This window comes from Pelodiscus sinensis, chromosome 12 (assembly GCF_052426305.1).
Source record: "Pelodiscus sinensis isolate ZL-2025 chromosome 12, ASM5242630v1, whole genome shotgun sequence".
Lineage (NCBI taxonomy): Eukaryota > Metazoa > Chordata > Testudines > Trionychidae > Pelodiscus > Pelodiscus sinensis.
The window spans coordinates 32,910,433-32,927,167 of record NC_143063.1 but is presented as its reverse complement, the minus strand read 5'-3'; the positions used below and the strand labels follow the sequence as shown (position 1 = coordinate 32,927,167).

The 16,735-nt window shown below is 43.8% G+C and overlaps 1 long non-coding RNA gene across 1 annotated transcript in view; it reads right to left on the bottom strand.

Annotated features, from left to right (window-relative positions):
* LOC112547006 (uncharacterized) overlaps nt 1-16,476 on the bottom strand; it is a 70,937-nt gene extending 54,461 nt beyond the window's left edge. Inside the window, exon 1 of the long non-coding RNA XR_016350550.1 lies at nt 16,347-16,476. This is a non-coding gene — a long non-coding RNA (uncharacterized LOC112547006). The remainder of the gene's footprint in view (nt 1-16,346) is intronic.
* Between the last annotated feature and the right edge of the window lie 259 nt (nt 16,477-16,735).

Below are 16,735 nucleotides of genomic sequence, written 5' to 3'. Positions count from 1 at the left end.
AGTGATCATTCCATGCTTATGAAGCTGGCAAGAGATCTATTTTATTCTGTGCATATGTAGGTCCAATTGCCTGTGTATACCCACAATAAGAGTGGCAGTGTATTAAAAAAACACAAATGCCACTGCTGCTGCCACAGGCTAGTGGTGTAGAGTACAAACCCTCCTGAACCCCAAGGTTACATCCTTAGCCTACTTTGCACCAGCTACACTATTTTTAGCATCACTTAGATGAGATTCGCCATGAGCATGTCTGCTTCTGCTAGGAATCACAGGGTACGTCTACACTACAGCGTTAATTCGCGGTAACAATTCGAAATAGTTAATTCAAATTAAGCTAATTCAAATTAACGCATCTACACACAAAATGCATTTTGAAATAGCATTTTGCTATTTCGAAATAGCGTATCCACATTTAGTGGACTCCGATTCAGAGGTAAGGCTGGCTGGAACCAGTGCTGGCAGAGCACCAGGTCAGGACTTAGCCTCAGGCAGCAGCCCCACACGTTATCTGAGGTCTGTGCTTAAAGGGACCGTACCCCCACCCCGGACAGACAGGTCTCAGGTTTCCCTGTTTGCTAATCTACTTCTATGAGGGACAGCAAAGCATTTGTGTCTCTGTGTGCTCTGCTTGCCCTCACTCGGGACACCATGGCACTCTGCAACATGGAGCCAGAGCTGCCCCTGGGCACTCTGGTGTGTCTTGTGGATGCGTTGAAATCAGCCTGGTTGCACTTGCAGCAGGCTGCCATCTGGGAGGTCCATAGGGAGGCTGTCAGTATCCAGGGGGCCCTGGGGAGAGCTTCCGCCCCAAGGAGCACTAACAGTCTCCCTGGTCTGCCCTACTGGGGGCATGTGCCCCATTCCTCCCTCACATCCTTCCACTGACCCCTCCCTAACCCCCCCCTTCCTGATGTCAATTAAATACACTTTTTTCCAAAAATAAAAACTCCGTTCATTTCATACAACTGGGGGAGGGGAGAATGAACCTCTGGGGAGACTGTGGAAAGGAGGCGGGAGACGGCAGGAGAGAGGGTGGGAGAGGGGATGGGGAAAAACTGGGAGGAGGGAGCTGGAAGGGGGAAGCAAGGGGAAGAAGGGGAAAGGGAAGCTCAGGACTCAGGGGTGGGGGTCTCGCCGGGCCACATGTCTTCCAGCACAGTGGGTGCAGGGGCCTCGGCATCCTTGGGGGGATGGGGAGGAGGGTGTGGAGGTTGAGGTGGTGGGGTTGTGGAGATTGAGGAGGAGGGTGTGGAGGGAGATGCAGGAGGGGGAGAAGGAGTGGGAGGAGGAACAGTAGCTGGGTGGGCAGCACAAGGCAGCACGTTCTGCACCAGGGTCTTCAGATGGGCACAGATGGCATGACCCTGGGCAAGCAGCTCCCACTGGAACGCCCATTCTTCCTGCGTCTGCTGCTCCACGATGCGGGTCTGGGCTTGCAGAGCCCCCAGGTGCTGCTCGCGGTACCCCTGCACTGTTGCAGTGGTCCTGTGGAGCCCTTGGGTGCAGGAACATATCCCGGGCGGGGTGGTGCACCCTGCACATGCAGCTGTGGAGAAAGAAGAAAAGTGGTCAGTTCTCCCTGGGGACACAGTGGGTGAAGCCCAGACCCCCCTTTGTGAGGTGAGGATGACCGTGCCCTGCACTGTGTATAGTGCAGCTGTGGTGGGGGGAGATGTCCCCTGCCTCTGTGTAGAGGGAGGTGTGTGAAGGGAGGGTGACCTGCTGTGTCCCGCCCCGGGGTCAGGAGCGTATCAGGTCTCTTCACACATGCGTGTGCCTATCAGGCCATGGCCCCTGGGTGTCACACAGCTGGAGCCACCTGCCCAAGGGTGGCATGGCATGTGCTCGCACGTGCACAGGTTGCTGTGTGATGTGTGGTAGGTGAGGGCCATGTGCACAGTCCCTGGTCTCCCTCCCTGCCCCCCCGAGTAGGTGTCGGTGATGGCACTTACCTGGTGTAGCCTCCCTGGACGACCCTGCTGACTCCTGTGCTGGGACAGCTTGGGGATCCTGCCGGCATGGCACCCTCCACGCTGGCTCCTCTGCCGCACCCAGATCAGGGCCCTCCAGTCCCGGCTCGCTGGACCGTCCCGCCCCCCCAGGATGTAAGAGCATTGATGTAAGGGCAGGTGTCAGCCTCTGCTGTGGAGCTGCCCCTCATGGCCCTGGCGTATGCCTGCTGCAGGTCCTTGATTTTGAGGCGCACCTGCTCTTGGGTGCGCCTGTGGCCTTTCCTGGCCATGGTGGCCACTATGCGGCCATAGACAGCCGTGTTCCTCTGCCTAGTGCGGAGATCATGGACGTTGGGGGCCTTCCCCAAACCTCAAGGAGGTCCATGATCTCCGCACTAGTCCACGAGGGCGCACGCCGTCTACAGCCCCTGGCTGGCCCCTGGGTGCTGGGGGACTGGGAAGGGGACAGCTGGCTGCCACTGGATGGCATTGTGCAGCCACTGTGTGAGGGGCTGGGGCTGTGGCTGCTGGCAGGCCTGGCTCTGGCACGTAGTAGGTGGCCAGAGTCTACCCCTTTAAGGGCTCCGGGCCTGGGAAGAGGATACGGGTTTTCCTGGTTTGGCCCAGAGTGGCCACCAAGGGAAACTGGGAAGGGCTGGAGGCCAACTAATTCGAATTAAGTGTCTACACAGCACTTATTTTGAATTAGGTATTTTGAATTTGGCGCTATGCCTCGTAGAATGAGGTTTACCAAATTCGATTTAAGTGGTCTACTATTTCGAATTAAATTCAAAATAGCAGTTTGCATGTATAGACGCTATTGAAGTTAAGCTGGAACTAGTTTGCCATCCTTTAGAGAGCAATTAAACACAAAGACTAAGCTCTCCATGCCAGCAACAGCTCAGTTTAAGACACTACTCAGGTCTATAATCATCACTGTAGTTGGCCGATGCAGGGAATCGAGTGGTGGGGAGGAATCATGCCACACCAACAACTGTACATTCTCACCAACTATAGAAACAGGTGCTGAAGGATGTGTGCAAGAGAAGATCCCACATTCCTGCCCCCACTAGCTTCCTGTGAGTTACTGCACAGACAGCCTCCACCATGTGAACAATATAGGGTATATCTACACTGTAATCAAAGATATGATTACAGTTCATCCTCTATGTGCCCCCAAAATATTTGTGTAGTCAAGCAAGGGACAGGACAATTCCTTTTATAAGCATCTGGTTAGTCTTGATAAATTGTCCCCTTTCTAAACGGTGCAGCAAGTACAATGAGGTACAGGCTAAAATACAATGCCAGTTTAGAAAGAGAGCAAGCAAGCACGTACAACTTTATATAACCTAGAAAAAAGATGGTTGTGTAGCAATTAAACTGAATCATATAAAATTTTAAATGGAACAGATAATATCAAATTGAACTACTATTTGCTGCCCTATAAAGATAATAGAACAAAGAGGCATAAGTAGAGAGTTTTAAAAGAATGAGCGAGAGAGAGAGATTTATAATAGACAGCAGGAAGCAATTTTTCATACAGAAGATCATAAATGTATAGAAGGCTCATCAGGAGAAATTACTGAGGCTGAAACACGGAGGCCAATTAGGAATTTCTTGGTTTGCATCCTGGGGTTTAGGAGTATTGAGAAGTGAATTAGCATTAATAGTTTCATTCTCAAGAAAAATAAATGCCATACTGCTGTATTTAAAATTTATTTTTTTAACACAATGATAAAGGCGGATTAATCATAAAGTATTTTACCCTTTCTCTAAAAAAAGTGTGGTGTCTCCTTTTAAAATCTAAATAGAGGCAAATGAGTCATGAGTCATTGTCAAAATAAGCCTTCCAAACCATTACATATTTTATGCTGGTAGCCATGAACTTCAAAAGGTTTGAAACTTCAACATTGAAGTGTCTGGTTTCGTACTTGTAGCAGTTTATCCATAGGGTAAGAGAACAGGTCAAACTAATGCTATCTAATTCTGGCTATTTTCCCCTACTTTCTTTTTCCTAATTAAATTTCAGATGAAGAGAAACAATGATAGTTGATTTCTCTGTAAATGATGGCTAGTAAACTAGAACATTTGTGCTGACATACTCCAAGAAAGAATGAAAGTTTGAAAAGAGCATAAAAATGGAAATAATTGCTAACTAACTGCTTTTTTTTTTTTTTTTTTTTTTTTTTTTTCAAAAAAGGGTTTAAGTTTCCTGCACAGTCTGTTTGTGCTTGTCTATTTTTTGGATCCTACTGTGCTTCCAGTACTCAGGGCACAGCAAGTGATGATAATGTCATCTGTAGAAAGACTGTTTGCTGCCAAAAGATAGAAAAACATTGAAGCCGCTGTACAAAACAAACAAGAGAAGTGAATGATTCCTCCCACCTCCCCTTAAGGTGATTTGAAGAATCTTTGGAAAGAGAACCAAAAGAAAAACAATAAATGATTTTTTTTTTTTGGTTATCAGCATAATTAGAACCATCTATCACCAATGCATTCAAATCTTATGTGTCTGAGCTAAACCTGAGGAAACAGACCCTCGGTTAAATATCATTTAAAAAACCCCACACATTTCTGTAAAATAAACTAACAATAAATAACTTTGGTTTAGTGTTAGGACCGTATTCCTAACATTTCTGTATTTCTCTCGACAGTGCTCAGAAGAAAAGTGGTTCTGGTGGATAGGGAGAGACAGCATAAAAACACTCACATAGTTGGACAATACCATCAGCCAGAACGGTGAAACAAGCCAAGATATATGGAACACGGGACTATCCTTAGGGCAAGATGAGCAAGGCAGTTGCTTGGGCCTTGCACCTTCAGGGCCTCGCACTGCCTGGTGTCCCCCTGGCTGCTCACTCGCCACCCTGACTGGGAGCTGCCTGGCTGCAAGATGCAGCCAGCCACAGCGTGCCACCTTGGTCCCCACAAACTCTTTGGCCCAGCCTGCTGGAACAGATTCAAATAAAGATAGAAACACCCCCAGGGCTTAAGTATTGTCTGGAAATCAAAACACAACACCAAAACCAAAATCAAGATTCAACAGAGCTGTTTACTTTCAAAATAACTTTCTAGTGGAGAATATAAAACATGACCTGTCCAAACTGTCTTCATTCCATACAAACTCTCCGTAGCTTTTGGTCCCAAACAATCTCAAACCAAGACCTATTCATGAAGTGTAGCCAAGAAGATACGAGCACCATCCCTGCCAGGAGATTTTGGAGATGGATTAGTTGTATGCTTCAGTTGGACATTGATTCCATCACCAGAATAGCAATAAGATGGACACCCGAAGGCAAGTTAAAACCCTGAAAAAAAACCCCTGAAAACATGGCAAATGGCTGTGAAAAATAAACTGAAAAACTTAGAGCACAGCTGGGAATCATTGAAAAACTTGGTAGAAATAAACAGGGTGATGAAGTTTTGTCAGTGCCCTAAACACCAGAGGCATAATGGGAACATGATGATGATAGGGAAAGAAAATGAATAAAGATCAGAAGGACTTATTAAGGAATCCAGAGTGGAAATTGAAATGCTCACATGGTTTTTAGTAGTTTGCCCTATTTTGTTTTATTAATGTGAGAGGCCTTCTACTGTACGTCTCTTTTTACATATATATTTCCCATTGGCCACTACAAAGCTCTGATGTCAATGACTAGTCAAAAATCAGGAACTTTGTATTGATGGACATTTTGCCTGAATAAGTAGCCAAAGTCAAGAAAAATTTGACTAAGCCAGGGTCTTATCTGGTTTAAGATTAAATGAAGTTATAGGTAGCCTGTGTCACATAATACTGTGTTTTCCCATAAAGAGGCTTGGTCCTACTCCATAAGAATGAATATCAGTAGATCCAGCTTCTTGTCTCAGTTTACCTGTGCTCAAGGTACTTAGAGCTGGCACTCCTAATGCACTTAGTGTGCAGACAAAACACACAGGTAATTTATCATAAGATTTTAGGCAAATTACATATAACAAAACAGTGAAGCTAGCCACTTGTACTTTCAACTAATGGATTTGTACATTCAGCGTCAATACCAGTACAAGCAAATCAGGCACACAAAAGTGTATACAGTAGATGTACAAATGAAAACATGCTTTTTAAAAAATATAAACTGGGACTTTAACTTTACTATCCAATGATTCTTGCTGTTTTGTAAAGTAATCTAGGCTCCATGGAGAAAAAGTGCTTAATACCCTTTTAAAATGCTTTTAAAGGCTTTTATAGCCAACAGAAACATTGCCATTTAGTTCAATTGCAATAGTAAATCAACACAGTGGAAACTGAAATTTCTTTAACAAATCATAACAAGGCTGAGAAGTTAAAGAACTGTCCAGACACTCAATGTAAGGCACATGGTATGAATTTTAACTTCCCTGAGTTGTGTGTATTGTTATACTAACCAACCATTTTTAGACACCAAAAATTATCAGCCATTTTGGTACAGATATGTTGATGATACCCACCTCTATGCCTCTCTTGCTGAGTGCAGTTTCCAGTCTCTGAGTAAAAATAGGGACATGGAGATAATTCATGGATCCACTGAACTCCATGGGAGTTTTGCCATTAACGTAAATGGAGCCAAGTTTATACCCACGGGTAGAAAGCAGTTGGTCCAATCCACATAAATCAGAAGGGATACTGGTTGGCAGAGTGGAACACTGGAAGACTCAAACTCGGATGAAGGCAGAGCACAACCTCAGGGACGTGGTGGACCCCTCACTTCTCCTGAACTCCCAGGAGGAGGCCTGTTTGGCTACTTAGCTATCTGTGAGTATCCAAGAGAAAAAAAAATCTTCCCTTATGAATGAGAATCTCTTCACAATCCTTTTATTGCCCTGAGGCTAGATTTTTGTCATGTGTTATACCATGGTTATCCACATCCTGCCAGGAAGTGCTGTTGTACAGGATATTGAAGACAATCTAATTGTGCACCAGATTACTCATCTACTCACAACAGAACCCAAGGTCTGGACCTTATCTACAAAGCTCCAGCCTGGCTGTCTCCATCTGCCTCTCTCCATGTCATAGTGCAATAATTCCAATCAAAATAGACACTTCAGTTGATGGAGCAGGCCACATCTTGCAGGGGACAGGAACACCTGATAAAGTATCTTGATGATGAACCCGTAACTGTAGTGGCTTGGGGGAGAATTAAGATAAACAGTTTGCTCTACAACCTACATTTTGGGCTCCTATCCATTTCTGGAGGGCTCTTATTCCCATGGAGTACGAAGAAAAAGAAACAGGAGCGCCTGATAAAATATCTTGTTGATGAACCCATAGCTGGGGGTTTTTTCCACGTAGAGATCAGACTTGCTATCAACTTGTCACGTTTGGGGGATGGTGCAAGGCACTGTTTCTTAAGTCAGATAAAAATAGGTATCACAGGGCCTGAACCTTCAAATGATATGGTCTGAGAGCAGATGAAAGGGGGAAGAGCATTACACAATCCTTGGATTTTCCATGTACTCAATAACGGCTCTACAAAGCTCCAAGGACTCCAGGTTTTTCAAAAACATACCTACATAGATATGTATCATGCTTTAGAAAATAATCAATTGTCTAAACCTTTTCCATGTTTCTGCATTTAACTGCATAAAGCAGTGATTTTTTCAGTGATATAGGTATGTAAACCTGATGTATTCAAAATGTTTTATGAGCTACAATGGGGATCACACTGTTCATTTGTCTCACACAAATCTTAGCCGTAGGGAGTTCCATCCTGTACCTGGAAAAGCAGTTAGTTGACCAGACTTTTCCTGGTGTGTATTTAATGTCTGGCTCTGCTTCTTTGCTATATAGGTGCAGCTCATTGACTGCTACGGTCAATGCCCACTGTATGAGGATTCTCCCTGCCTCTTTCTATGACAGAATATGTAAATTACAGAGAGTAGACTTCACATTATTTCTTGCTATAATGAAATCACAGGGATCCTTTACTGGAAGGGAGATATTCTGAGATCTGATAAAAAGTATTGGTTTTTAATTTTTGGCTTGTTGCAATTGTTTTGTTCCCAGAAAATCAGATAACCAAATAGGAGATGCATTGAAAAAATGAAACAAAAGTGCTTCTGAAATTCTATAGGCTGCACAGGGGTTGGATTAATCCAAGCAGTTCCTTCTACAACCTACATTTTGGACTCCTATCCATTCTTAGCAGGCTCTTCTTCCAAGAAAGTACAAACACAATGAAATATACACACCCACTCTTCCCACAACATCCCCAAATGTACAGTCAGTTTCCTCTGATTTCTTGATCTTCTCCTGCACTACATCAGCTCACCCTACACCAGTAGGACAACAGTAAACACCAATGTTGCTGCTTACTGCTCAAAGCCACAATGCTTGGGTCTGGGGTTTTCTCCAGTTCCAACTAGTGTGTTAAACAAGAAATCATTCCTTCATATCAAAAGACAGCTAACGTTGCTAAGTGACAACAAACTAGTAACCCAGATCATCTATAAAAGCCAAACACTCAACATCAAATAAATGAAGAACTAAAACCAGCATAAACTGTGCTCTGCCTACATAACAGAAAGAGGTTATCCTGCAAAGGCCAAATAAATACATATTTCATGCAACATTAACTCTGGCTCATGGACTAACCATGTACATATATATGTGTGGGTGTGCATATATTATCTCAGGCTGATGTAATTGACCCCCACAAACTGGGCCTGCCCAGAGCAGGCCCAACAATCAGAAAAGGCAAAAGGGAGCTTTATATCAGTTTTGCATCATCCCCTCCATGTTGACATGCATAGCATTCTCTTCCCCTGACCTGTACAGCTTTCCCTTCAAAGCTTTGCCCCCTAGACAACTAGTGCAATGCTTTCAGTCAGTTCCATAGGAGACTACAGTATGCCCTATACTTAAAAGTGTAAGCAGATTTTTCTACCTGATCATTTTCACAGAGAGTCAATGAGTCCACGGTTGCTACGTTTTTACTGTATTGTTTATTTTTAATCCTACTTCCAAAAATAAAAAAAAATTACTATAATTCATCAGGACCAGACCAAGCCATTCCTGCGCCCCAGGCAGACAGTTTTATTGTGCCCCGGGTTGGGGGAGGGTGCATGCGCAATTCCACCCCCACGCCGGTACATGGGGGAGGGCACACATGCGGCCCCGCTCCTGCCCGGCACATGTGGGAGGGATGTATGTGCCTGCCTGGCCCAGCCCAGCTACCGCTGCTGGCGCACAGCCCAGGGCCACCCAGGGCGGGCTGAGCCTGGCTGTGTAGGGCCCCGTGGCCATGAGGGGAAGGGCGCTGCTAGCCAGCGCTGCAGGGGTTAACACAGCCCCCGCCCCGGGCAACCGCTGCAGGGTGGCCACTGGGAGCTGCTGCAGCCCACCATCTGGCAGCCAGGCACATGGCACCTGATGGCAGCTATAAGGGGATCTGCGCACCCCTTACAGCTGCCATCAGGTACCCCCCATAGGTTGGTGCCCCAGGCAGCTGCCCCAGGCAGCTGCCCAGTTAACCCATGCCTTAATCCAGCCCTGTAAGTCATCCCTGGAGAGCAGAAACAAATGCTTAATCTCTTGAAGGCATTCAGCACTTTGGTTGCAGAGTTCTGAGAAAGTTTTCAAACTAGAATAATTTTAGCCTATGGTTATCTCTGCAAAGATCCCACCTTTCCCTAAACCTCATAAGTAAGGGACATTAATAGCATGGTGCCAGAGACACTACTTGTGTATATACACATACACATTATTTCAAAAATATTGTTTCACCCTTCCTCAGATCTTCATCCATTCATTAATCATTAAAGCATTGGAGTGCAATAAATTGTGCCTTCTGTAAGCAAAAGCAAGCAACTGGGTGTGTGATTACAGCAGGATGCAAGCCTTCCTCTGGTGTGTTTCAAAACACAAGGCATCTTTGAATTGTTGAAACAGAATTCCTTAGAAATGCAAGGCCAACAAAATACTTTTGTATTGCCAGCCAATTAGAATGCAATTGCTGAAAAATTAATCTTGTAGGCGCACACAACTTGTTTGTGAGCAAAGCAGTATTACAGAGCAGTTTGACATTGCTTATCTTGAATTATCTGGAGCAAAGACAGTTAATAACAGACAAAGGTTGATATGGCTAAACTAGTTTAGAAAAGATCAAATTCTTGCAAACACCTGCCAATCTGCTCAAAAGGTGGGTGTTTTTCCAACCCGCCCACCGGCTGGAGATGACCTTGGCAGAGGGAAGCTTCTTCACTTTACTTCGGAAGTCATTCTTGCTGTTACCTGCCTTTTCTCTGACATCCTGAAAGCACTTTAAGTCACTTTCACTGAGAAACAGGGCCGGACTGAGTCATGGGCAAGCAAGGCAGCTGCCCATGGCACCAACTGATGGGGGACGCTTGATGGCAGCTGTAAGAGGCGCATAGTGTCCTTTACGGCTGCCATCAGGAGCTGCGTGCCTGGCTTCTGCAGCGCCAGCCCTGCGGTGCTGGCCAGCAGCGCCCTTCCCCCCATGGCCCTGCACAGCCAGGCACACATGCCAGCAATGCTGGCTGGGCCACGCTGGGCAGCGCGTGCGCCATGCACCCCAGGGGCGCACCCCGGGCTGTGCGCCAGTGGCAGTGGCCGGCACACGCATGTGCTATGCGCCCCTGGGGCAGGCCTGCACATGCGCCCGGGGGACGGTGCTGCGTGCCCAGGACCAGGGCGTCAAAAGGGCTTGGGCTGGCCCTGCTGAGAAAACATCATTACAATCACCTAGCATCGAATGGAGAAAGGTATTTGGAAAGAAAACCTGCTTTTGTTTCTGCTGAGCTACAGTTCAACTGCAAATTTGATACCATCAGCTTCGGATTAAACAAAGACTGTGAATGGCTAGCCAACTACAAAAGCAGTTTCTCCTAGCAGCTGATGTGGAGGTGTGAAAAGAGAGAAGTGGGCCTAATCCTCCCTGACTGAATTGACCTCATTATCTCTAGCCTTACTCTTGATTGGTACTCTTTTCTTATGACTGTATATTTATACCTGCCTCTGGAATTTCCACTACATGCATCTGAGGAAGCAGGTCTTTGCCCACGAAAGCTTATGCTCCAATAAATCCGTTAGTCTATAAGGTGCCACAGGACTACCTGTAGTGATAATTATTGGAACTTCAGCAAAAGTGGGCAGACCTGAGATAATACAAGAAGTACTAGAAGCAATGTGATTAAATTGCAGCAAGGATTGGACATTAGACAATGGTGCAAGTAAACATAAAACGTTGCTGTATGGGAGGGAAAGGCACATCAGATAGGGGGTAAATGTGACCTTCCCATGACCCTACCCTGCCCCAGGTGAGGACCCAATGTTTCTCCCCTCCCCATTACCTGGGGGGAGGAGAGCTTGGGGGCAGTGTGGCATCCAGGAAGGGGAGAAGCAGAAGCCCCAGCCCCTGCATGGAGCTGCCACATGTGTGTACAGAAATGGAGGTGGAGTTCTGCTCCTTTCCCTGCTAGGAGGGCAGTGGAAAAAGAAGCATAACTTTCTCCCACACCCCCAGCCTCTCCAATGAGCTTTGTGTACAGGGTTTGGGGGAAGGGGAGGAAGGCTGGCAGTTCTGTTCCTTTCCCTGTTGCTCCTCCCAGTGGGTAAAGGAACAGAATTTTAGCCCTTCCCCTCCCCCCCACACCCATTTATAGATGCAGCAGTTCTGTAGAAGGGGAGTGGGTGTACAGCCATGTCAGAGAGCAGATGTGAGAGCATAGCTGGCTTCTCCTGTTTTATACAGGTATGGTGTTTCACCTAAAAATACCGAGGTGGTAAGGCATACTGCAGCATACCACTTCATGTGCAGTACTGACATTAGGAAAAACTTCCTGTCAGGATGGTTAAGCACTGGAATTAATTTCCTACGATGTTGTAGAATCTCCATCATTGGAGATTTTTTAAGAGCCGGATAGACAAACACTTGTGAGGGATGGTCTAATACTTAGTCCTCCCTGGAGTGCAGGGGACAGACCTAGAGGACCTGTTATGGTCTGATCAGTCCTATTAATCTCTGTCTGTTAGCCAGGGTGATCAGGAACACAATTCCATGCTCTAGGTAGGGAGGGGTCTAAATTTCTGGGTGCCAGGAGATGGGACTGGATGAAAGGGGGTGGATCACATGATAATTGAAGCATTCTGTTTATTCCCTCAGAAATATGTCGTGCCAACCCCTGTTGGAAGACAATATACTCGGCTAGATGGATGATCAGTCTGACCCAGTATGTTGACCCATTTTATGATGCTGAAAAATGTCATTAAGATGCTGAAAAATGTCAACTAGCAAATAAAATAGAAAATATTAATTATGGTGGCAGAAATGTAGCTGTGGTAAAAGGTGTATTTAAATACTAATTAGGGTATACTATAATAATTGACTAGAGGGCTGCCGGCCAAACAGCCAGAGCCCAGGGCAAGTTATAGTAGGGGGCTGGCTCTGGATCCTGGAAATGGCAGAGCTAAGAGTAAGCCTCCCCCAGCCAGCTCTTCAGTGCTGCCAGCCTGTGTCACCTGGAGTTCTTGCAGCAATTTAAAGGCCTGGGGCTCCGACCACTGTCACAGCAATGGCAGCTGTGAACCCTGGGCCCCTTTAAATTGCCAGATCCCAAGGCAGCTGCTGACTTTTCCCACCACTGTCTAAAGCCCTGATTGATTATGAAGTTTAGCATGGGATGGTAGATGAGGAGGACTCATCCACTATTGAGACACCATGTGAGAAAGAATTATGCCAGTTCTTCCCATCCAAGGACTGGTCCCTACTGATACATCCATATGAGTATTAATGCAGTGTATGGTTACATTTTCATGCCTCTTTGCTTAACTCACAGCTTTATTTTAAATGAAGCCTTTAATTGTATCACACATTGTGTCATTCACAATTCTCTACTAAATTAAATTATCTGTAACTGCTCTGGAGCCTCAAACCTGAAAGAATTAGGTTTGGTTTTATTCCTTATCTTTAAATTATTAATTGTGAATACATAAATCAAAGGTTACTTCGCTAGCATTGGACAGTGTGAAACTAACAAGCAGTTAAGTGATCTGTGTTGCAGCATCAGCTCAACAGATGACAGATTTAAATGCAGAAATATTGGAGACTTCTGAACTCTACTAAATGTTTGGAGGTACCTACAGGTAGGACACAATGAAGTAGATTATTCCCAGGGAAATGGATAAATGTTTGGGCTAGTTTAAGATCAGATGCAGACATTGGAAAATATCATGCTTTGAGCTACATCAAAGCTGACAATGTAATGATACTACCTCTATGTCAGCAGTATCAGTTGTGTGCATTTAACTTCAAGAAGTACTTGTAGCATATCAAGGTATTGTTCAATGCACTTAGAAAAAAATATTTTATGGAGTATGGGTGAGGTTTGCTCCTGTGCAGTAGGACCAAAACAAGGGCTAAGCACCACTTGAGCTCCACTTCAATCTTACACTTAAAAAAATTATATTTTACCAATTTTCTTGCCCAATAGCTTAAGTGGGAGCTGAGTGGGGAATTGGCCTCTGGCAGACTCATTGTACATGGGTGAATCTTTTCTCTAGTATAAGTGGGGGTTTTTTCCCCACAGATTCCAAAGATAGACAGAAAACATTTTAGATTCTCAGTGATACAGTGAAGAATCCATCAGGAACTGCAATAACATTGTATTTTGAGATAAAATTATTTATAATCTGCTTTATTTGGATTAGTTGGAAGTTAGTTATATCTTTTAATCCTGATAGAGCCAATTAATACAGAGAATAGCTTGGTTCAAACCTGGATGTTTTTTGCTCCTCTAAGAATTTATGAGCACCAATTCATCTCCCATCTTGTTAGGTTTATCTCTAATTGATGTTTTCTTGCCTGCCTTGTTGTAAATGATCTTTAAAGACAGCCTCCCCAAGCCAATTAAGTAGTTTAGAAAAAATAAGTATATGCCTTCATCTAGCATTTATAATTTGAACTATAAAATAGGACTTAGCACATTTGAGACATAAATATTAAATGGAAACATCAATGGAAAATTTTATTAGGACTGATTTGTGATATCATTGCTTGTGGTTAAAATTTGAATTACTATGAAGGGAGGAACCCATATCTGTGTATAGTTGTGACAGCAAATGGAAGGGCCTAAGTATATAGTTTCCTACATTGTCCCCTACAATAAATACTCCTTATTATCAAATGACCACATCTTAGTGCCATTCTCTACCTTTATGCACCATTAATGTTCATTATTTTCCATTCTAGAGTCCAGATTTGTTTTCCTGGGGTCCAATTATTTCATTTTCAAGACCAGCAGATGAATTCCACAACATCCATTTTGCTACCACCTCCATCCAGTAAGGCATGCACATTGTTCATGTACAGAAAAGTTGTCTGGGAGCAAGATATTACATAGTATTGTTCTCTGAAGCTAACCACATGAAGTATGAAAACAATGCTAAAGAATATCCAGTTCTTTATCATTTAGGCATATTTCAGAAAAGTTCACCTTCTAGTTTATTTTTGATAAACTGGCTAAGTCACCTTAGTTCTGGGTGCCACATAAACCCCTATGATAGATCAATCTGGGACTTAAAACAGACTTTACCCAGCAGCAGACTTTACCCCATCTTTGCTCACACCAATATCTCATAATGTACAGATTGTGAAAATTAAATCTAAACAACTTCAAGAAGCCATGAAGGAATGTAAACTCACTAAGCATCTCAGATGCCAGAGTGTTATTGATCATTAATTAAGAGAAAGCTTCAGTGGAAAGTACTAACTCCTCCCTTTCCCCAATTTGTTTAAGTATATCTCAAATAACTTGCTGGGCTCTATCCTACTGTCTTTGTACAGCTACAAACTGGGATTATTTAGAATGCTGAAGGCCTGATTCTGGTCTCAGTTACATTGGTGTGAACTCAAATTAACTTCAGTGGAATCACTCTAGGTATACACCGTTGTAAATAAGAATAAAATCTATTTCAGAAATCGTAACTAATAATTCACAATAAGGATGTATTCTTAAATTCCACCTGACTTGCACCAGTGACTTCAGGACTATTGCATGGCATTTAAGAGAGGACAGATTTTGGTCTTTTGTTTTGAACTAAGCATTTAAGGCACAAATCTTGTTTTATGCTTGAAATTCCACTGCTAGTTATAACTGCACAGTGGCTATATATTAGTAGGAATTGAACCATTACACTCTTCTGTAAACTCAGGAAAACCCTTCAGTTAGACCCCTACATTTTCTGTGCAGAAATGCAACCCTGAAACACTCATAAAAATTGAACATTCAGCTTTGATTTAATTAATTCATATGTGTTTAAGCAGGTAGTTTTCATTTATGCCTAACTTAAATGCTAAACAGAATAGAAACACCCCTTGATATGACAAAAGCATCATCAATAGAATTTAAATCTTAAGACAGAACACCTTTAAAAAAGTCTTAAAAACCCAACGAAGTGTTCATTCCAGCATCAGTCAGAACCTCCCAAGTATGAGATGTTTCAGAGCCAGAACACCTATACATCTTGGCCAGCTTTGTTGTGCGGCTGCCTTTGTCAGTTTGTTTGCATAATTGCACATTACTACTTTGGAGAGAACAAGCTAATTTAAAGTTAAGTATCACAGTATTATAGATAACTTGTCAAAAAGCAACATATTGCATTCCTTTAAATTAGAATGTTATTTAAAAAATAATTGGGTTAGAACAGTGATACTAGGCACTGAGTGATGAGACTGACACTGCAGTGTAATTAGTGTACTCCCAGCCCCTATCCAACGCATGAATCCTCTGCCCTGCAACTGTTGGGGTCAGGCTGTTCAAGTGGCCCTTGAAAACAAAGGCAGCATTTGTCTTGACTTTCATTTAAAGTTCTAGAGCATCTAGCCCCTAGGTATACTATAGAAGGGGAAGGTGAGAATAAAGCAACAAAAGTGATGAAGGATTAAGTGATCAAAAGTTCGACAATGGATTTTTATGCATTGCATGTTGATACAATCTAATCAATCTCTATTGCACAATTCAGTCCTACCCTGGAGAGTTGCCAGTACTTTCTCTCTCCTCAGGCTGCCCACACAATTGTTCTGCCTAAGCAGTGCTAGCTTTTGGCTAAAGCTCATTTTCTTTAGTTTGGGATCCCACTGCGTGTCCTGTGCTATTTCAAATGTTATTTCTGATTTTCAAATATTATGTTAAAAAAGAACTTGAATACAGAGCTCATACCAGAAAAAGAAGACACAATCACTTAATCCCAGCATTTCTTTGGCTTCACAAAATCCTATGCTAGATCTAATACAGCCCCATGCATTTACAATACCTCTAACTAGAAGTAATCCAGGATCAAATGGATATCTGTTTCATCTTATATAATGGGAAAATCTCAGTCGACTTGGATTGTTCAGTTCTGCTGGGATATATACTTACTGGTTCAAATGCTGATCCAGAATTTATGTGAACCTTCTGAGTTTATAAAACCAGTGCAAAGAACAGCCTCTAGCAGTATTTCAGCACCTCTCTCCCTGCTCTTGAAAGAAGAGAGTTGTGGAAAAGAAATCACTATTTTCCATAGTTCTGATTTTCAGAAGAGTTTAGCACACACAGCTGTGGCCAGATTTGCATGACCACCAGCAGCTGTCCCTCACCAAAGCTATTGTTTTCCAGGCAGTTCAATTAAGTTTCTAAATGAATGTGGGGCTGTTTAAGAACAATCTGGCCCACTGAGTTTATCCAAACATTTCTGAATGTTGAGAAGGATTTGTGTCTGAATTCTCTGTGAGTTTGAGCCTGCGGAGCAGAGCATAAGTGGAACTCCT